The sequence below is a fragment of the Barbatula barbatula genome (assembly GCF_947034865.1).
Source record: "Barbatula barbatula genome assembly, chromosome: 13".
Classification (NCBI taxonomy): Eukaryota; Metazoa; Chordata; class Actinopteri; order Cypriniformes; family Nemacheilidae; genus Barbatula; species Barbatula barbatula.
This window is the reverse complement of record NC_136776.1, coordinates 393,329-415,556: the sequence shown is the minus strand read 5'-3', so window position 1 is coordinate 415,556 and position 22,228 is coordinate 393,329. Positions and strand designations below refer to the sequence as shown.

At 42.8% G+C, this 22,228-nt stretch overlaps 1 long non-coding RNA gene across 2 annotated transcripts; it reads right to left on the bottom strand.

Annotated features, from left to right (window-relative positions):
- Positions 1-9,038: 9,038 nt before the first annotated feature.
- LOC306903118 lies at positions 9,039-12,236 on the bottom strand. 2 transcript variants are annotated; one of them, XR_013787516.1, is made up of 5 exons: positions 11,977-12,236; positions 10,741-10,763; positions 10,534-10,568; positions 9,663-9,756; positions 9,039-9,477 (listed from the first exon to the last, which is right to left on the bottom strand). It is a non-coding gene; the product is annotated as an uncharacterized lncRNA (long non-coding RNA). The 2 variants fall into 2 exon arrangements; XR_013787517.1 differs by lacking the exon at positions 10,741-10,763 and having other exon boundaries at positions 11,977-12,113.
- Between the last annotated feature and the right edge of the window lie 9,992 nt (positions 12,237-22,228).

Genomic DNA, 22,228 nt, shown 5'->3' with positions numbered 1-22,228 from the left:
TTTCTGGAATTTGTTTGTTGATATTCTGTCTCTATCAGTTAAAATAAACCTACCACAGAAATACAGACCCATCATTTATTTGCAAGATGGCAAATTTACATAATTAGCAGGTATCAAATACTATATATACTGTATATTTCTCCACTGTATCTACTGGCTCTTTTGATGATATTAACATGAATCTCAGTTAATCCAAATCCAAAGTGTTTGATTTCTTATTTGACCTTTTGGCTTTTAAACTTATTTTTAGCATCATCAACAGCACCCTCTGAAACAAAACCCCAAAGGACTCATGAAGTGCAAGGTACTTACTTTTGTTACATTAACTTGCGTTTACCTGTTTTATCATACAGTGCAAACAAGAAGAATTTGAATGCAGTTGATCTCAGACTTCCTTTCACTGAATCAAAAACTTGATCAAGTTTTAGCAGAGGTGCGTCAGTTGCGAGAAGTAATCATGCAACATCACCAGCAACAGGTGTTAGAAGAACCTGTAAATGTGGAGCAGATGCAGACAGAAGAAGAACTGTCAACATTTTGTTTAAAGCTCAGCAAAGAACGGCCATTTAGAAAATCGATGGTGATTACCTTTATATATAAGAATAGGAATATAAACATATGACATAACATTTCAATCCATGAACAATACTAAAAATATCACAAACACTGGAAATTATTTTTTTGTCTATACAGATGTCATGGCAGACAAGGAGGACTCAATTGCGGGGAGAAAACACAGTTTATTGAAACAGAAGTCAATGCAAAATCCGAATCGCCCCGGGGCGTGGCGTCCGCCGGCGAGGAGTAGTTCCCAGGATAAAGTCCCACAACCGCCACGCAGACCCGTCGCCAGACCTCAGTCTTAAGGGGGGCATATGAAATGCATGGGAGGGCACACTTATTATTAGCCTACAGTACGTATACTTTTAATAATCGTATACTCTATTCGCGCAGCACGTAATCATCACCTTAAACAGAACCAACAGCGATAGCCTATAGCCTACACCACATTACATAGAAGCAATTTTATGAATATCCATAAAACACTTGACTATACAACATATTAGATGTAACACCAGTAGCATCTCTCAAACATTGCATTTTAAAGCAGTCAACAGAGAGATATGCATTGCCATGACACACACACACACACACACACACAGAGACTTTGAACCTACCGGTACTTTGAGTGGAGGCAGCGCTGTCCTCTCTCCAGTCCCTCCTGTCAGTACAGCGGGAGGCGGCGTTTCTCCGAGCAGAACCTCCTCATCAAAGTATCCTTCCACTTGGACTTAAACTTGTGAGTGAGGTCCTTTTCAAAAGCAAGCTGAATCAGCTGGGCCTTGCGTTTGTGCAGCATACTGCGCCGATGCTCTGAGAAGACGCTTTTGAGCGTGGAAAATGAGTTTTCACACATTGCTCTGGAAGCTCCTAAAGTTAGGGCAAGGGTGTAGGCTGTGAGAACAGTCGGCATAGCCTGGAGTGCGCAGTTGAATGTGCTGAGGATGTTAGCTATTGTCCATTTTCCATCTTCGGGGGGGACCGGTGTGTCAGTCATTTTCTTCACCAGGAACTCACGAGCCACAGTATATTCAGATTCAACCACATCAGTTCCAGCTAATACCAGGAGAGGGGTTACCTTTGATGGATCCAGGAAATTATCCTCGGCTTCTGGGTTCAAAGCAGCCAGTGCGCCAATGAGCTCGCTACTGCGCTCTCCAAAACGCGCATTCATCTCTCCTTGCACAGCATCAATAACACTGTAAAACAATCTCATGAACTCAGTCTTTTCGTCTATGTCACTTTGTGGCTGACCAACTGTTTCTTCAACTGCAAATCCGCGGAGGTTCTTGTTAATTGTGCGTCTTCTCTTGCTTGGACCAGGGTCGGTCACCGACACAGCTTTGGTGGCCGATGCTGGAGGAGCGCAGAGATCCCACAGTGCAGAAAACTCGTTTTCTGTGCGCAGTGTCTTCACGCAGTCAGAAGCGCTTTTCACAAGTGTCACCGCAGTGAACAAGTCCATATCTTCGGCCTGTAGTAGTCTGTTAGGTGGCTCAAAAAGTGACAACAGTTTCATAACAAGGTGCGCAATTAAAAGAAAACTGCGCTGCGTAATGGCACGAAGCAGCCCCGTAGCCTCAACGCGCACCTCCGCTCCAAGGCCTCGTGTGTTTTCCACCTCGGTCAGTAATGTGGATATGTCGTGAAAACTCTTCACCACAACTTTGACCGTTGCCAAGTGGCCAGTCCATCTCTGGTCCAAGAGACGTTTCAGGGTATCGCCTTTGTACAGAATAGCCACGGTTGGCTTCCTGATGAAGTTGTACAGCATGTTGCATACACCAAAAAAATCCTTGACAGCTGCTTCGCTGGACATCGCATGAATCACAACCAGATGAAGTTGGTGATTAAAGCAGTGAATATATGGTATGTTACGATCCAGCTTGTTTTGGAGCAATTTCTGCACACCACCATGCCTGCCAGACATGAGTGATGCGCCATCATAAACCTGACTCAGGATTTTGTCCGTGCTGAGTCCGGCGCTGGTAAGCTCATCAATGATGACACCTGTCAGAGCCTCTGCATCACCTTTCTCAGATGTGGCCATTACCAAGAGGCGCTCACACACACCATAGTTTTCCTCAACAAAACGCACAACTACAGATATATTTTCTTGGCCTAAAGGATCCCGTGTGCCATCCACTTTAATTGAATACCAGCTATCGCCGACTTGTCGCACTATTTCTTCTGTCACGAGTTTGCTCATCATTTCGATAATCTCGTTTTGTATCTGTGGGCTGGTATAGCGTGCATTCTGTGGGATTGTTTTTGTAATCCTTGTCAGTTCGGGATCTTTGCGCATGGTGTACTCAAAGAGAGACAAAAACAGCCCCATGGAGCTATTATCATCTAGCACACTGGCAAAACCAGAATTATCTCCACGTAACGGCAACTGATTCACCACTAAAAACTCCAGCATATCAATTACGGCTGACATGTAGTATCTGTTGCGAGCCAGTTGCTCTGAATTTAAGAGAGTGGAAATCTCTTTTCCTGTCTCTCTACGTTTTTCTGAATCTCTCCACATTGCTTCACATGCTAAATGTTCTTTTGAAGCTGCATGCTTATTTAAGCCCTTGCCTGTTTCGATTGCATGTTTCCAATCATTGAATCCCTTAATGGAGAAGGACGCGTCCGATGATGCAGATTTGAATTTCCTGCAGGCATAACAAAATGCGGAGTCCTTTTCCACCGAGTACTCAAGCCAGGCCCTGTTCAAATACCAGCTAGAGGAAAATGATCGCTTTTTTGAACCAAACATTTTAACTGGATATTTCTTCAACACAACCTGTTTGGGTTTATCTGTGCCGAGGTCACTCACACCCACTGATTCAACAGGCAGTTGTTGTGGCCCAAATGCTGCCCCAGTCGCGGTTGCACTTGACCTGCCAGGCCCCTGGTCGGGCTCCACGGAGCTAGCATCAGGCTCAGTCTGTTGTCCAGGGTCTCCTTCTCCAACATCAGGCGTCGGTGTCGTTTCAATTGTGGCAGAGGAGACTGTTGGTGGGCTTTTCAACCACTTACGGATATCCATCTTCTTATATACGGTCTATGATCTGAAGCGAGTAAGCGAAAACTCATCCAGTTTTTAAAAATTCGCGGTAACTGTTGAGCGGCTACACTGACGTAGGCAACGTCAAGTACGTAGCCTAACGTTCTTTTTAGTAAGGCCGTGATAGGCTGTTGCAGTGTAGATTCCCATCAATCAAACAAAATCACACCATTGTTTCTTTATATATTAATGTTTTAATGATAAAGAATGCAACATTAATGCAAAACAAAATTAGCAACTATGATAATATAAAATTACTGTATTTTTTAAGAGATCTGTGCCTCAAGTGGGGGGGCACAAGCATTTTTGGGGGCGGGCCCGGCCCCCTATGGCCCGCCCATAGCGACGGGTGTGCCGCCACGGACGAGAGAACGCGGGAATACTCGGGGAGACTGCTCGACCCGCCACCTCCGAGGAGAACGAGGGGACGAGCCGTATTGGAACGGCGACTGTGTTGACGGAGCTGTGAAGCGAGAGCGGTCCAGGACGCCAGCGGGAGACTGTGGAGGGGAGTGACAGGGCAGATGAGAGAACAAAATGATAACGGCTATGCGGGACACAGGAGACGAGGTAAGGTCTTTAGATCTGAGGCTGCTACTGTGGCTGAGACTATGACTAAGGCTGTAGCAATGACAAAGAAGGTTTCCTTTAGACTAGAGGTACTAGACCTAAGGCAGTCTGAGCTGGCACTAACATACAACGGTCAGACACAGGACGAGAGAAACAGAAGGGTAATAAGGAAAAACTACTGAGTGACAAATAGGGAGCCGGTGTGCAAAATGATTACCGGAATGAATGCGCTAAGGGGAAGATGGGCAGCAGGTGCGTGAGTGAACTAAGTGAATCACCCGTGAGGGGAAAGCCCTAACAGGGAAACACAAGGGCGGGGCGAATGACGTAGACACTGAGCACGTGCCTGCCGTCAAACAACGGCGAGCACGTGCTCCACAAAACAACAACACACCTCGTGTCAGACAGCGACCAGACAAGACAGAAGTCACAACAACAGATGTCGTTCAGTGCAAGACTCTGCTCTGGGACAGTTGGCCAATCAGTCCGAAGGATTTTGCGGGCATTCGGGACCAATATGCTGTGGTCTAAATTCAGCCCCTTATGGGTCTTATCACAGGTGAGTAAATAATTATTAACAAACCACTATTAATGACAAAAAGCTATTTAAGTAAATTCACAAATCTGTACATGAATACAACATTATTATTATTATTATATGCACTAACTATATTATTAGTAGTAGAATGCTATTACCTCTTGTTTTAATTATTTAATTGATAATTGCATACACTTTGCCAATAAAGTGAATTCTTTCATTGGCTGTACATCATCGCCAGTGTGTTTTTCAGTCAGAACTCATTTCACATAGCAGGATTTTGAGTCACAGAGTCCGAGAGATCCAGATATTTCATATCTGGTTTTTCATAATTGAAGGGAGGATAAAGCGTCAATCAATGATCATAATCTCAGTCAACAGAGAAACACTGAAGTGCGATGATGCGCAGTCCGGGACCATACATCCGGGATCTCCTGAGGGCCACTGTCCTAGAGTTTGGCTTCAAGCCTAATCGAACACACCTCAAACAGGATCCCTGCATAGGACTCTCTGTCAGCTGATTTGGAGCTATTCTGATATTTTTCTTGGGACACTGTGACAATTCGTTTAATATGGGAAAATTCATATTTTGAAAAGATGGATGGCAACCCTAGTGATCTACTGGTATTGGTAATATTTGACGCATCCATCAAACATTTTCCCTTGAATTATTGAAATTTGCGCCAGGTGTGAGAGGTGGCAGATTTGCAATGTACGCTTTGATAAGACTGATTCTCCATTGATGATGTTAATTAGCAGAGTAAATTATGTGTAACCCCAACATCTCATTAGAGATGAAGATGACTCAACATGAAAGCACCAACCACAGTTTTTTTCTCTGTACATAATATTTATTTAACAACAATCAAAAAATAGCTAACAAATAAGTGTAATTTGGCAAAGAATCAGAATAAGCTAAAAATAAGATGTAGATAACACCTATACCACAGGGGCCCCCAGTTAAATTACATAGCGAATAGTCCACTAATAAGTGCACTCACACTACATCACAAGAGAAAACTATTTCAAACTCCAGACAGCACTAACGCTCACATGGGAAAGTGAAGTCAATGCATGCCCTTTATAAATTGTTACAACACATCCGCTGTCTACACACGTGGTGCTTAATGCGCGTTACCATGACAGTTACCATGTTGAAAGCACATTATTTCCAAGTAAATCAACAGTCAATCGTCAATTATTGCTTAGTTCAAGAGTAACTTTCAGCGCACTAAAATGATAATTATGTATTTTTGCAGAAACAATGACTTAAATTGTAAAAAAATTTAACAGTTTTGCTCACCTGCGAAATTATCGATGCGTATCCTGTGATTGCCGCTCTTATGATGTCGCTCAGACTTTTAAACTCCGAGTGCTTCCCATTTCTAATAAAATAAGTCACATTATCTCCTATACAACATTCATCATGAAACCCCCATATTCTCTTTGTTCCTCGTCTCCGCATGGGGCATTTAAATGAAGCTGTCGTTCAAGGTGGCTCGATCAGTTTCTGGGGTCACGGCCTGAATGACGAAGAGGCGAGGAAACGAGAAGAAACCTTTTTACTGCTAACGCCATCTACAGGAAAAAATAACCTATGTTCTCCTTTGTCTGCCACACCCATTTCAGTTCGTTGAGTCTCTGCAAATGAGCTGGGCTGCGTTTCCCGATTTCTAGTCTCTTGGCCTGCTACGAATGCTCTAAAGGTACACCGTAACTACATGTACACCTTAACTACAGGTACACTTTAACTTAAGGTGCACCGTTACTACAGGTAAACCTTTCTAGGCGTGTTCACTGAAATAGCCTAGGTCACTTTCTTATGCACCACGTTACCAGGTGCTGTCCATTGCTGTGGTGCTGAATGAATGGACATTGATCGCTTGAAGAAATAGCATTTATTAGAACCAATAAGATAACTATAAACCACATTGCAAACTAAATACAACCCAAGTATTAATTCTGAATAAGTGTTTTAACCTTTAACCCAATTTGTATCATGCCTCGACTGCATGCGGCATGCGTAGACCACGCTGTGATGAGTGCATGCGCCGTATGCGTCACTTGATGGGTCGCGCATAGAGCAGACCGCAACGCATGCGCGCGCTGCATGCGTCACTGCGTGCGTCATGCATAGAGCAGGCCGTAACGAGTGCATGCGCCGCATGCGTCACTGCATGCGTCATGTGTAGAGCAGGCCTCTACGCATATGCATCATGCTATAAGAGTCTATAAGAGACTGTGATGCATGCACGCACTTAAATAACCACACGTGCATGCATCACGCATCCACCGATCGTCCAGAGAAGCCGGGCGACTTTGGTACTTTGTTTGGGGGTCAAAAGGTCAAAATAGGGAGAGTCGTCCACGAAAATGCAATGGCATAGATTGTAGGTGGGAGCCCTCCCGTTGGGAAACGATAGGCCGAAGGGTCTGGACATTTTAGATTATTTTTGTCTAGAAGCCCCCCATTTATCCCCCAAACGTCCAAAGTTCTTAGACCTTCATGAAAAATCCACCTCCCCCAACACTAAACCTTCACAATGCTGTTCAGGCATATATGAGAGACAAGGCTGTGAGCTTAATCTTGTGATTGGGTGCAAAAAATATTCTCGGTATGTTGTCGGGGGCCGCCCGACGGGCGAGAATCTAGAATACGGGACCCCTCGGACCTTCCTGGAAATTTCCTCGTATAGCTTATTTGAATGGCTTTTGCATATGTGTTTCGTGGACGTAGCCCCGACAGGGTCAACCGACCCGAAACCGGGTCACGAGCAACCGCCCGTCATCCACCGGCCGTGCGGAAAAGCCGGGCGACTCTGTGACTTTGTTTGGGTGTCAAAAGGTCAAAATAGGGAGAGCGTATGCGTCACCGAATGCATCGTGCATAGAGCAGACCGTGACGCATACAAGCGCTGCTATAACAGCAGACTGTGCATGCGCTGTATGCGTCACCGAATGCATCGTGCATAGAGCGGGCCTAGGAGCATGCACGCAATGTAATAAGGGCGCGTGTACGCTTCAGTTCATGCATTGAGCAATGTATACAAGGACATTTACCACAAAGACCCCGGGGTCCCGAGAGACCCCAAACATCACAGTCACTTGCGTCACAGTCCCACAAGCGACATAGTGAAAGGCCAAATGCGTGGGTGCCCGAAAAGTATTTTAAATCATTTTTTATGTATTACTCTGCAACCCATTCATTTCAATGGACGAGGTTTGAAAATTAAGCCTTGAACATAAAAGAGGACATCTTAATAGTCAAAATGAGCATTTTATGATTCGATACCAACATATATGTGTACAATAAAGTGTACTCGTTGAATAATGTATTATATTTATATTTTTTAGTTAAACATTGCTAATAAGTATTATGTCCACCAACTTAATACACGTGGCCCGTTCAAATAAACTGCAGGTGGACGTTTCTCTGTTTTTCGCTAAGTAACGCAGGAAGCGACCACCAGCAATTTATTTGAATAAACCACGTGTATCAAGTTGGTGGACGACCCATTTTAAGGCAAAATACAGCCTTCTACGAGTCGATAATAACATATGTATGTTGTATAAAGTGTACTAAGGGAATAAGGTGGTTCTTTAGTCGTATATATAAATACATCGGAAAAAAGTAAACAAGAAACGCCTGGCGAAACTAAGTAACAAGAAAAACTACAAAGGACTACAAATATGGCAACCAGGAAGTGACCACCCGCAGTTTATATGAATGGACCGCGTGTAGTGAGTTGGTGGAAACTCGTTTTTAAGCATAAATAAGCATTCTGTGAGTTGCTGCTAACATATGTGTGTCTATTTAAGTGTACCAACAGACTAACAGGGTCGTCAATGCATATAGATTACTATAAAGTGTGTCCACGAACTTCATATGTGTGGACTACTACTGTAATCTACAGGTGGAAATGACCACATGCAGTTTATTTGAATGGACTTCGCCTATGAGGTTTGTGGACAGGACCACATGCAGTTTATATGAATGCACCACGTGTAGTGAGTTGGTGGAAACTCGTGTTTAAGCATAAATAACCCACTGAGCAAAAGTACGTCGAAACGACGTCATTTCAACGTCTTTGTCGGACGTTGAAAAGACGTCCCCTGAGGAGCCAGAATGAAAGTTTTTCTGACGTCTTTTTCTGACGTCTTCTGCACGTCCAAAATTGACGTCGATAGGACGTCTTAACAAAGTTCAAATTTAGTTCAAATGTGGTCATTGAGGACTTATTTTCAACGTCTTATAACGTCAACTGCAGACTCATTTTAGACATTTTAACAAAAATAAGAGACACACTTTGCGTTCAATTAAAACGTATTTATTTAATGGGAAGTCTTTATGTGGTTGTACATTTAAAAACAACGTAAATAAACAGTAATCCATATACCTTAGGACCAATGAACTTTGTGTCCCCCCTCCCTCTCTTGATGGTGCATGCTTTATCAAGTCTCTATTTGGTTGTGTACATTTAAACATTTAAAAATAGAAAACAGTCATTCATATGCTTTGGAACTCTTTAGAAGTCTCTATGTAATTTGTGTGTGTAAAAACCTATAGCATTTAAAAACAATAAATAATAAACTATATTTACATTTATACTGTATTATATACTATCCATGTTTTAGAACTCTTTATTTTTATTGTGTGTCCCCCCTCCTTCCAATCTTGATGCATGCTTCAGTTGTCCGGGTTTTTTTTTCTAATCTCCTCCGTCGCATTCCTTGCTCCACTTCATTACTGGAGCTGTAAAAGTAGAAAGACAAAAAATATAAATATGCAAAGGCAGCCTGTAGTCATTTACAAAGTACACATTTACATTATAAGAAAATTGTGCTTTTTGTTCTGCAATTGTACATTTTGCACTGAGCAAATCCATTATGGATTGAAACATCTGACCTTTTGCACATTTTGTCATGGTCTGTGCTTACCTAGAATTGCTCTGTCAATGCATGTCATCTCCAGAGCCATCTTGTCTTTTTTCCCTTTATATTAAAACGGGCCATGAGACAGTTACTGAAGATCCTGGAAGAAATTCAGTTACAAGTTTAGGTCAAAATTTTAATCATTGAAATTTGGATCATTGAATATGGGTTTAAAGGAATAGTTTACCCAAAAAATTTAAATTTCCCATAATTTACTAATCCTCAAGCCATCCTAGGTGTACATGCCTTTCAATCTTTCAATAGATCCTCTTTTCTTAGCTTTGGAATGGCAGTAAATGGTGCCTGAGTTTTTGAAAGTGGAAGTGCAGAAGATTGAGCTAAACAAAATGGCATTCCCAAATAAGAAGTCTTTAAAAAATCTTTTAAAAAACAAATGTCATAAGAAAAGAGGATCTTCATTTTTTTATTTTAGCACAATTAGTTTGAACCGGAGTACATCAAATAGTAACTCCAGAAGATGGAGGAGAATGCACGTCTGAAAGAAGGCATGACTATATACACTCCTGGGTTCAGCTGTGGCCTAATGGTTAGAGTGTTGGGCTTGTGATCAGAAGGTTGCTGGTTCTAATCTCAGTGCCAGCAGGTCATGACTGAAGGGCCCTTGAGCAAGACATCTTACCCCTGATCGCTCTGCAGTAATGTGACACTGTATAAAACTACTTGTAAGTCGCTTTGGATAAAAGCGTCTGCCAAATGAATAAATGTAAATGTAAATGTACACGAGATGGATGCCTTCTAGCCAATCAGAATCAACGATTCAGACGGATCCATGGTATAAGAGTGAGATATCACAAACAGCAATATTAATAAAAAATGTATTCAGTTGTCTTTGAGGTTAATCAAAACATGTACTTACTAAGTCAAAGACGTTGGGCTGGGTGTATGTAGCTTCTGTTGACACAAGCAAAAGGGAGAAAAAGAAGAAACATGAATGGGAGTGAGAAATTTTAATTGTCTTTGGGAATTAATACGCATTAAGTTTTTATTGATCATTAATAATAAATTAATCAATAATTAACTGCATGTTAAGAACAAGGCAGTGACTGTTTGATTGATCACTTACAAAAAATCAGAGGGCAAATGACACTGAAAAAAACCCCAGAGAAGACAATTAATTTTACAGGGTAAAGTGAATATAAGGAATATTGGCAACTCTTATTAAGTGCTTTTTAATTAGCTGAAAAACTGAAACATTTGCTCTAAACCGTGTGTAAATAAAACTTGCGGGTTTTGTGCCGTGTTTTGGTTTATAAACCATTGCATATCTTTATTAAGAGCAGATTGTCTCAATTCAGTCGAGCCCAAAAGCAACATAACAGGAAATGTTTTTGAGGACAAACATTAAATAAATGTCATAGACAGTGATGCTTAATTTAAAAAATATTAAATAGTTGTATCAAACTTAATAAACATTAAAGTTACTGAACATGGAAAACTGTTGTTTGTTATCTTTATTAAAAACTAATAAAAAACGTGACAAATAAGGTGAAAATGAACCTTAACATTTTATTAAGCAATAGGCCTACATGAAGCCACAGTGTGAGATTACCGTTATGTCAAATGGCCGCGACAGTGCTGTCAGACGCAGGTTATATTACGTCTGTGTCCGAAATCCTTCACTCAATTTCATTCACTTCTTCCCCATATAGTGGACTGAAATGTCAATCGCTGTATAGGGAATAGTGAAGGAGTCTGCGGTTTCAGACACGTATCTTCGGTGTGCCCGTGGCGCTTATTTGGAGTGCTTGCGCGACAGCGCCCTCTGACTTTCGAATGTGGCGGCATTAAACCGTAAATCGTTGAAAAACTGAAGAATCGCACGGTTAATCCTCACAGCCCTTATCAACACAACATGTTGCTCAGATGCAGTTAACTGTGAATTAGCTCAAACTTGATTTTATGCCCAGTCACATATGCTTTAACAGAAGAGCTTACTCGGATTTGTATAGCTGCCCCATTAGCGCAAATGGTGTAACACACTGTAACAACGACTTTAACGACAAACGGTAACGTTAGACGGACAATCAGTTTGTTAGAAATCCAACTAAACTTGGCATTTAACGGAAAAGACAGTTCATCGATTGTATAGCCGTTCACTAGTGAAGTTTCGCTGCGTGTAATCGGTGACGATCAAACAGTTCCCCCTCAGACTAAGAGAGAAAAACGAACAATCACCCTCTATCCTGAAATAAGTTAACTTTATCATTTACAGTCTTGGTATGTGTAGATGTCATTTTAGTGGACTTGAGTTAAAAAAATCTAAATAAAATGGTTAACGTCAAGTTTAAAAGAACTTTACCTCAACAACACTTGCAGTACTGGTGATGTCCACTCAGTCAGTCCGTGCGCGAGCTGCCTGGTTTCGCGGGCATTTGTCAAATTTATATATTTTAAAAAGTAAACTTATATACACCTTCTTTCAACCTAAGCATTTATCTAACGCCTACTTAATTATTATTTAAAAATAGTGTGTTTTTCTAATGTTATATTTGCCAATGGATGTCAGCAGTTTTGCACGTCCACAGACCCCCCCCCTAGCTATACGTAAATATAGAACTTAATATCTACGTCAAAGAGGGGTCGTTGTCCGACGTCCAGATACTGACCAGATTTGCATGTCGTGTAGACGTACAGATATGGTCCTGGACAGACCGACTTAATATAGACATGATCTGCACGTCTGGCAGACGTCACCTGTTTGTTGGGAAGCTGTCTGCGAATTGCTGCTTACGTGTGTATGTCTATTAAGGTGTACCAACAGACAAACAGGGTCGTTAATGCACGTAGACTTTCGCCCCGTTTTTCACTAAGTCATAAAGGAAGTGACCACCTGCAGTCTATATGAATGCACCACGTGTAGTGAGTTGGTGGAAACTCATTTTTTAAGCATAAATAAGCAATCCGTGAGCTGCTGCTAACATATGCGTGTCTATTTAAGTGTACCAACAGACTAACGGGGTCGTTAATGCGTATAGATTATTCTAAAGCGTGTCCACCAACCTACTACGTGCGGGCCATTAAAATAAACCGCAGGTGGACGTTTCTCCTTTTCAATAGTAGCTGGTAAGAGGTCGAATAGGGCCTCCGTGGCATGGGGGGGGGTGCGGGGGTCGACCCCGGCGGTCACCTGACCGTTTTGGCAAAAATAGTTGGTAAGTGGACAAATAGTGCTTTCGTGGTACGAGGGGGCGGGGGTCGACCCGGGTGGTCACCTGACCACTTTGGCAACAATAGTTGGTCAGTGGACAAATAGTGGTTTGGTGGTGCGGGGGGCGTGGCCCGGCAACCGAGGGACCAATCCGCGAGAGGGTTTGGGGTCCCTAGCCCACCGGCCAAAGATAGCTGGTCAGTGGGATGAATATCGCGTTCGTGGTCTCCCGGGGGAAGCGCAAAAAGCCCACCCCTGGACTACGGCAAAGGGATCGGGCCCATTGGCTTTAACTGGGCCGTGGACGGGCTTGGCGCCACACTGTGGATCTATGCCGAAGCGCGGCTGGGGAGCTCTTCGCTTGGCGCGTCCGGACCCCCCGGGGCGAGGGGGCGCGCTTCCGCCCCAGGTCGGGGCGGTCCCCTCCGACATTGTGCCGGGCGTCGGACCCCCGAAAAATCCGGGGGCTTCCCCGCGCAGCGTCCCTGAACCCGTTTCCACGTGCCTGTTAGAGCAATGGCGATGTGGACTGCTCGCAAAAGTTTGGGACTACCTAGAGTAGGCTATATGTGTGTGTGTGTGTGCCATAGTTGAATTGATATCATCCTTCATAAATCCTACATAAAAATGCTTTAATATACAATTCATTTGTAATAATTTATATCGTTTTTTATTAGTTATTTGAATTAATTAAAAGAGCCTTTTCATGTATATCCTCTAATCAAAAGTTGATTTACAATATAGCTAGTGTCATGATTCTGCCGCATCATGTCATGTTTCTCTTGGTTTAGTGGCAGGATCATTACAGAATCTGATGTTTTGAGTGGAGAGAGGTGTTTATGGCCCTTATGGCCTTCCATACACTCTCTCCGGTCTCGTCTCTGTTCCCATACTCTCGTTACCTCCAGGGGCGCAACTACCCAATGTTAGGGGGGTATGCAGGAACAGTTTTGGCGCCCCCCCTGCTAAATATATAAGTGTGCCCGACATCATCATGTATGGACTCGAAATAATAAAGGTTTATTTTAAAAGTATATCAGACAGCTACTGTAAGCCTACCATAATTATATGGTATATGGACACAAATATATAAAAATGTATTCATGGCACTTTCTTTCTTTTTGCCGTATCTAAAACGTAACGATCCGTACCGAAACGTGACACAAGTGTATCATTGTATACTTTTATTTTGAAATCCGAAAGAGGAAGTTTGATAGCGCCGCTAGAGAATATGAGCGCAAGGTTTACGTGAAGCGCCATTCTGACTAATGTTATCGGCAGCGGAGGTTGTACAATTATAAGCACGCTTTCAAGGATAAGTCCTAAGGATACTTAGCTCCTGGCTGATAAGGGCACAAGGTACCGTGTCAGTTTTCTTGTAATAATTTTGAGACACTTTAAATGTTGTCGGGTTTACTCTGAAACGTTTGACTAATGTTAGCTAGTCGCTGGCTTGTCACGCTAGCTAGTCACGCTGGCTTGTCACGTTAGCTTGTCACGCTAGCTTAACATATCACTGTAAACACTTGTATTGTTATTCTGTATTTATTAGTTACGGTTTTGATATGGAGATGTTTATAGATATTTTTCGTGTATTTTTATTGTTTGTTTGTTTCTACTTTCTATTCAGCTCTTACGGTGTTTATGATGCTCACAGTGTTTAACGAGAAAATAAAGGACATAAACATCAGTGCAAGAGAGTAAAGTCTATTTCATCAGCTGGGAATGCTACACTTGCAGCTTCCATGTCACCCAGCAGATGTAAAGTAGCCTGTATGTCTGACAGCACAGCTGAGCTAACATGAAGCTAATGGTAAAACAAATCCTGACAAATGGCATTGGTACAATAGGGTTTAACCAAAATATAAATGTAGAAATCAGCAGCAACATTATTTTGCATTAAGTTAGCAAACACTTGCCAGTCAACATTTATATTTGCAAGCCTCCAAGTTTGGTAGCAAATCTATTCATGATTCCACGGTCGGGTGCTCATCAAGCTCGCTAGCTAACTTTAGTCTGTTAACATGAATATTGTATTTGTAAGAATAGACGTCACATTTTAAATCCTACCTGTTACCTTTCACCATCCACGTATTAAGCTGCTGTCGCATCCCTTGACAGGCCATCTCCTTTTTCCATCTTTCTTTTTCTATTTTAGCCCCCGAAGGCTTTTTTGGTTTAATCCATCTTTTTCAAATTCAAATTTCAACGACAACTCACCAACGTTACTGCGTACTTAACGTAACTCACGGCACCCCGCCCCCTCGCGATATTACCCTTCTATGTCTAAATAAATTATATGATGGAATCTTATGAGGGCACCGGTGCCGCCTAGCCGGTTAGTCCTCCTAAATGTATATAACTTTTATTATTTATCTCTCTCTCTCTCTCTCTCTCTCTCTCTCTCTCTCTCTCTCTCTCTCTCTCTCTCTCTCTCTCTCTCTCTCTGAACACTTCTGAAACTCTGGCATGACCTTCCACATCTTCTCAAAGTGTTTCTCTCTCACATCTTTACATTGAGGACAATAAGGAGAAAGTGTGTCTCTGTCTCGACCTCGCAGTGTCACACACACAGTGGGCACAGACTCTTTCTTCCTTTAGGAGCCATGTTTGTCCGTGTATTTTGTCGTGGACACTTTGCAACTAATTGGCAACTGGGCAGAATAGTGGTTTCGTGGACACTTTGCTACTAATTTGCAACTGGCCAGAATAGTGGTTTCGTTGACACTTTGCTACTAATTGGCTAATGGGAAGAATAGTGGTTTTGTTGACACTTTGCTACTTATTGGCAACTGGGCAGAATAGTGGTTTCGTGGACACTTTGCTACTAATTGGCTAATGGGCAGAATAGTGGTTTCGTGGATAGTGGTTTGCTACTAATTGGCAACTGGGCAGAATAGTGGTTTTGCGGACACTTTGCTACTAATTGGCTAATGGGCAGAATAGTGGTTTTGTTGACACTTTGCTACTAATTGGCAACTGGGCAGAATAGTGGTTTCGTTGACACTTTGCTACTAATTGGCAACTGGGCAGAATAGTGGTTTCGTGGACACTTTGCTACTAATTGGCAACTGGGCAGAATAGTGGTTTTGTTGACACTTTGCTACTTATTGGCAACTGGGCAGAATAGTGGTTTCGTGGATAGTGGTTTGCTACTAATTGGCAACTGGGCAGAATAGTGGTTTCGTGGATAGTGGTTTGCTACTAATTGGCAACTGGGCAGAATAGTGGTTTTGCGGACACTTTGCTACTAATTGGCAAATGGGCAGAATAGTGGTTTCGTGGACACTTTGCTACTAATTGGCAACTGGGCAGAATAGTGGTTTTGCGGACACTTTGCTACTAATTGGCAAATGGGCAGAATAGTGGTTTCGTGGACACTTTGCTACTAATTGGCAACTGGGCAGAATAGTGGTTTCGTGGACACTTTGCTACTAATTGGCAACTGGGCAGAATAGTGGTTTTGTTGACACTTTGCTACTAATTGGCTAATTGGCAGAATAGTGGTTTTGTTGACACTTTGCTACTAATTGGCAACTGGGCAGAATAGTGGTTTCGTGGATAGTGGTTTGCTACTAATTGGCAACTGGGCAGAATAGTGGTTTTGCGGACACTTTGCTACTAATTGGCAACTGGGCAGAATAGTGGTTTCGTGGACACTTTGCTACTAATTGGCTAATGGGCAGAATAGTGGTTTTGTTGACACTTTGCTACTAATTGGCAACTGGGCAGAATAGTGGTTTCGTGGACACTTTGCTACTAATTGGCTAATGGGAAGAATAGTGGTTTTGTTGACACTTTGCTACTTATTGGCAACTGGGCAGAATAGTGGTTTCGTGGATAGTGGTTTGCTACTAATTGGCAACTGGGCAGAATAGTGGTTTTGCGGACACTTTGCTACTAATTGGCTAATGGGCAGAATAGTGGTTTTGTTGACACTTTGCTACTAATTGGCAACTGGGCAGAATAGTGGTTTCGTTGACACTTTGCTACTAATTGGCAACTGGGCAGAATAGTGGTTTCGTGGACACTTTGCTACTAATTGGCAACTGGGCAGAATAGTGGTTTTGTTGACACTTTGCTACTTATTGGCAACTGGGCAGAATAGTGGTTTCGTGGATAGTGGTTTGCTACTAATTGGCAACTGGGCAGAATAGTGGTTTCGTGGATAGTGGTTTGCTACTAATTGGCAACTGGGCAGAATAGTGGTTTTGCGGACACTTTGCTACTAATTGGCAAATGGGCAGAATAGTGGTTTCGTGGACACTTTGCTACTAATTGGCTAATGGGCAGAATAGTGGTTTTGTTGACACTTTGCTACTAATTGGCAACTGGGCAGAATAGTGGTTTTGTGGATAGTGGTTTGCTACTAATTGGCAACTGGGCAGAATAGTGGTTTTGCGGACACTTTGCTACTAATTGGCAACTGGGCAGAATAGTGGTTTTGTTGACACTTTGCTACTAATTGGCTAATGGGCAGAATAGTGGTTTTATTGACACTTTGCTACTAATTGGCAACTGGGCAGAATAGTGGTTTCGTGGATAGTGGTTTGCTACTAATTGGCAACTGGGCAGAATAGTGGTTTTGCGGACACTTTGCTACTAATTGGCAAATGGGCAGAATAGTGGTTTCGCGGACACTTTGCTACTAATCGGCAAATGGGCAGAATAGTGGTTTCGTGGACACTTTGCTACTAATTGGCAAATGGGCAGAATAGTGGTTTCGTGGTCACTTTGCCACTAATTGGCAAATGGGCAGAATAGTGGTTTTGTGGACAAATTGCTACTAATTGGCAACTGGGCAGAATAGTGGTTTCGTGGACACTTTGCTACGTACCAGCAACTGGGCAGAATAGTGGTTTCGTGGACACTTTACTACTAATTGGCAACTGGGCAGAATAGTGGTTTCGTTGACACTTTGCTACTAATTGGCAACTGGGCAGAATAGTGGTTTCGTTGACACTTTGCTACTAATTGGCAAATGGGCAGAATAGTGGTTTTGTTGACACTTTGCTACTAACTGGCAACTGGGCAGAATAGTGGTTTCGTGGACACTTTGCTACTAATTGGCAAATGGGCAGAATAGTGGTTTTGTTGACACTTTGCTACTAACTGGCAACTGGGCAGAATAGTGGTTTCGTGGATAGTGGTTTGCTACTAATTGCCAACTGGGCAGAATAGTGGTTTTGCGGACACTTTGCTACTAATTGGCAACTGGGCAGAATAGTGGTTTCGTGGATAGTGGTTTGCTACTAATTGGCAACTGGGCAGAATAGTGGTTTTGCGGACACTTTGCTACTAATTGGCAACTGGGCAGAAAAGTGGTTTTGTTGACACTTTGCTACTAATTGGCAACTGGGCAGAATAGTGGTTTCGTGGACACTTTGCTACTAATTGGCAACTGGGCAGAATAGTGGTTTTGTTGACACTTTGCTACTAATTGGCTAATGGGCAGAATAGTGGTTTTGTTGACACTTTGCTACTAATTGGCAACTGGGCAGAATAGTGGTTTTGCGGACACTTTGCTACTAATTGGCAAATGGGCAGAATAGTGGTTTCGTGGACACTTTGCTACTAATTGGCAACTGGGCAGAATAGTGGTTTCGTGGACACTTTGCTACTAATTGGCAACTGGGCAGAATAGTGGTTTTGTTGACACTTTGCTACTAATTGGCTAATGGGCAGAATAGTGGTTTTGTTGACACTTTGCTACTAATTGGCAACTGGGCAGAATAGTGGTTTCGTGGATAGTGGTTTGCTACTAATTGGCAACTGGGCAGAATAGTGGTTTTGCGGACACTTTGCTACTAATTGGCAACTGGGCAGAATAGTGGTTTTGTTGACACTTTGCTACTAATTGGCTAATGGGCAGAATAGTGGTTTTGTTGACACTTTGCTACTAATTGGCAACTGGGCAGAATAGTGGTTTTGTGGATAGTGGTTTGCTACTAATTGGCAAATGGGCAGAATAGTGGTTTCGTGGACACTTTGCTACTAATTGGCAACTGGGCAGAATAGTGGTTTTGCGGACACTTTGCTACTAATTGGCAAATGGGCAGAATAGTGGTTTCGTGGACACTTTGCTACTAATTGGCAACTGGGCAGAATAGTGGTTTCGTGGACACTTTGCTACTAATTGGCAACTGGGCAGAATAGTGGTTTTGTTGACACTTTGCTACTAATTGGCTAATGGGCAGAATAGTGGTTTTGTTGACACTGTGCTACTAATTGGCAACTGGGCAGAATAGTGGTTTCGTGGATAGTGGTTTGCTACTAATTGGCAACTGGGCAGAATAGTGGTTTTGCGGACACTTTGCTACTAATTGGCAACTGGGCAGAATAGTGGTTTCGTGGACACTTTGCTACTAATTGGCTAATGGGCAGAATAGTGGTTTTGTTGACACTTTGCTACTAATTGGCAACTGGGCAGAATAGTGGTTTTGTGGATAGTGGTTTGCTACTAATTGGCAACTGGGCAGAATAGTGGTTTTGCGGACACTTTGCTACTAATTGGCAACTGGGCAGAATAGTGGTTTCGTGGACACTTTGCTACGTACCAGCAACTGGGCAGAATAGTGGTTTCGTTGACACTTTGCTACTAATTGGCAACTGGGCAGAATAGTGGTTTTGTTGACACTTTGCTACTAATTGGCAAATGGGCAGAATAGTGGTTTTGTTGACACTTTGCTACTAACTGGCAACTGGGCAGAATAGTGGTTTCGTGGACACTTTGCTACTAATTGGCAACTGGGCAGAATAGTGGTTTCGTGGACACTTTGCTACTAATTGGCAAATGGGCAGAATAGTGGTTTTGTTGACACTTTGCTACTAACTGGCAACTGGGCAGAATAGTGGTTTCGTGGATAGTGGTTTGCTACTAATTGCCAACTGGGCAGAATAGTGGTTTTGCGGACACTTTGCTACTAATTGGCAACTGGGCAGAATAGTGGTTTCGTGGATAGTGGTTTGCTACTAATTGGCAACTGGGCAGAATAGTGGTTTTGCGGACACTTTGCTACTAATTGGCAACTGGGCAGAATAGTGGTTTTGTTGACACTTTGCTACTAATTGGCAACTGGGCAGAATAGTGGTTTCGTGGACACTTTGCTACTAATTGGCAACTGGGCAGAATAGTGGTTTTGTTGACACTTTGCTACTAATTGGCTAATGGGCAGAATAGTGGTTTTGTTGACACTTTGCTACTAATTGGCAACTGGGCAGAATAGTGGTTTTGCGGACACTTTGCTACTAATTGGCAAATGGGCAGAATAGTGGTTTCGTGGACACTTTGCTACTAATTGGCAACTGGGCAGAATAGTGGTTTCGTGGACACTTTGCTACTAATTGGCAACTGGGCAGAATAGTGGTTTTGTTGACACTTTGCTACTAATTGGCTAATGGGCAGAATAGTGGTTTTGTTGACACTTTGCTACTAATTGGCAACTGGGCAGAATAGTGGTTTCGTGGATAGTGGTTTGCTACTAATTGGCAACTGGGCAGAATAGTGGTTTTGCGGACACTTTGCTACTAATTGGCAACTGGGCAGAATAGTGGTTTTGTTGACACTTTGCTACTAATTGGCTAATGGGCAGAATAGTGGTTTTGTTGACACTTTGCTACTAATTGGCAACTGGGCAGAATAGTGGTTTCGTGGATAGTGGTTTGCTACTAATTGGCAAATGGGCAGAATAGTGGTTTCGTGGACACTTTGCTACTAATTGGCAACTGGGCAGAATAGTGGTTTTGCGGACACTTTGCTACTAATTGGCAAATGGGCAGAATAGTGGTTTCGTGGACACTTTGCTACTAATTGGCAACTGGGCAGAATAGTGGTTTCGTCCACACTTTGCTACTAATTGGCAACTGGGCAGAATAGTGGTTTCGTGGACACTTTGCTACTAATTGGCAACTGGGCAGAATAGTGGTTTTGTTGACACTTTGCTACTAATTGGCTAATGGGCAGAATATTGGTTTTGTTGACACTGTGCTACTAATTGGCAACTGGGCAGAATAGTGGTTTCGTGGATAGTGGTTTGCTACTAATTGGCAACTGGGCAGAATAGTGGTTTTGCGGACACTTTGCTACTAATTGGCAACTGGGCAGAATAGTGGTTTCGTGGACACTTTGCTACTAATTGGCTAATGGGCAGAATAGTGGTTTTGTTGACACTTTGCTACTAATTGGCAACTGGGCAGAATAGTGGTTTTGTGGATAGTGGTTTGCTACTAATTGGCAACTGGGCAGAATAGTGGTTTTGCGGACACTTTGCTACTAATTGGCAACTGGGCAGAATAGTGGTTTTGTTGACACTTTGCTACTAATTGGCTAATGGGCAGAATAGTGGTTTTATTGACACTTTGCTACTAATTGGCAACTGGGCAGAATAGTGGTTTCGTGGATAGTGGTTTGCTACTAATTGGCAACTGGGCAGAATAGTGGTTTTGCGGACACTTTGCTACTAATTGGCAAATGGGCAGAATAGTGGTTTCGCGGACACTTTGCTACTAATCGGCAAATGGGCAGAATAGTGGTTTCGTGGACACTTTGCTACTAACTGGCAACTGGGCAGAATAGTGGTTTCGTGGACACTTTGCTACTAATTGGCAACTGGGCAGAATAGTGGTTTTGTTGACACTTTGCTACTAATTGGCTAATGGGCAGAATAGTGGTTTTATTGACACTTTGCTACTAATTGGCAACTGGGCAGAATAGTGGTTTCGTGGATAGTGGTTTGCTACTAATTGGCAACTGGGCAGAATAGTGGTTTTGCGGGCACTTTGCTACTAATTGGCAAATGGGCAGAATAGTGGTTTCGCGGACACTTTGCTACTAATCGGCAAATGGGCAGAATAGTGGTTTCGTGGACACTTTGCTACTAACTGGCAACTGGGCAGAATAGTGGTTTCGTGGACACTTTGCTACTAATTGGCAACTGGGCAGAATAGTGGTTTCGTGGACACTTTGCTACTAATTGGCAAATGGGCAGAATAGTGGTTTCGTGGATAGTGGTTTGCTACTAATTGGCAACTGGGCAGAATAGTGGTTTTGCGGACACTTTGCTACTAATTGGCAACTGGGCAGAATAGTGGTTTTGTTGACACTTTGCTACTAATTGGCAACTGGGCAGAATAGTGGTTTCGTGGATAGTGGTTTGCTACTAATTGTTTTGCGGACACTTTGCTACTAATTGGCAACTGGGCAGAATAGTGGTTTCGTGGTCACTTTGCCACTAATTGGCAAATGGGCAGAATAGTGGTTTTGTGGACAAATTGCTACTAATTGGCAACTGGGCAGAATAGTGGTTTCGTGGACACTTTGCTACTAATTGGCAACTGGGCAGAATAGTGGTTTCGTTGACACTTTGCTACTAATTGGCAACTGGGCAGAATAGTGGTTTCGTGG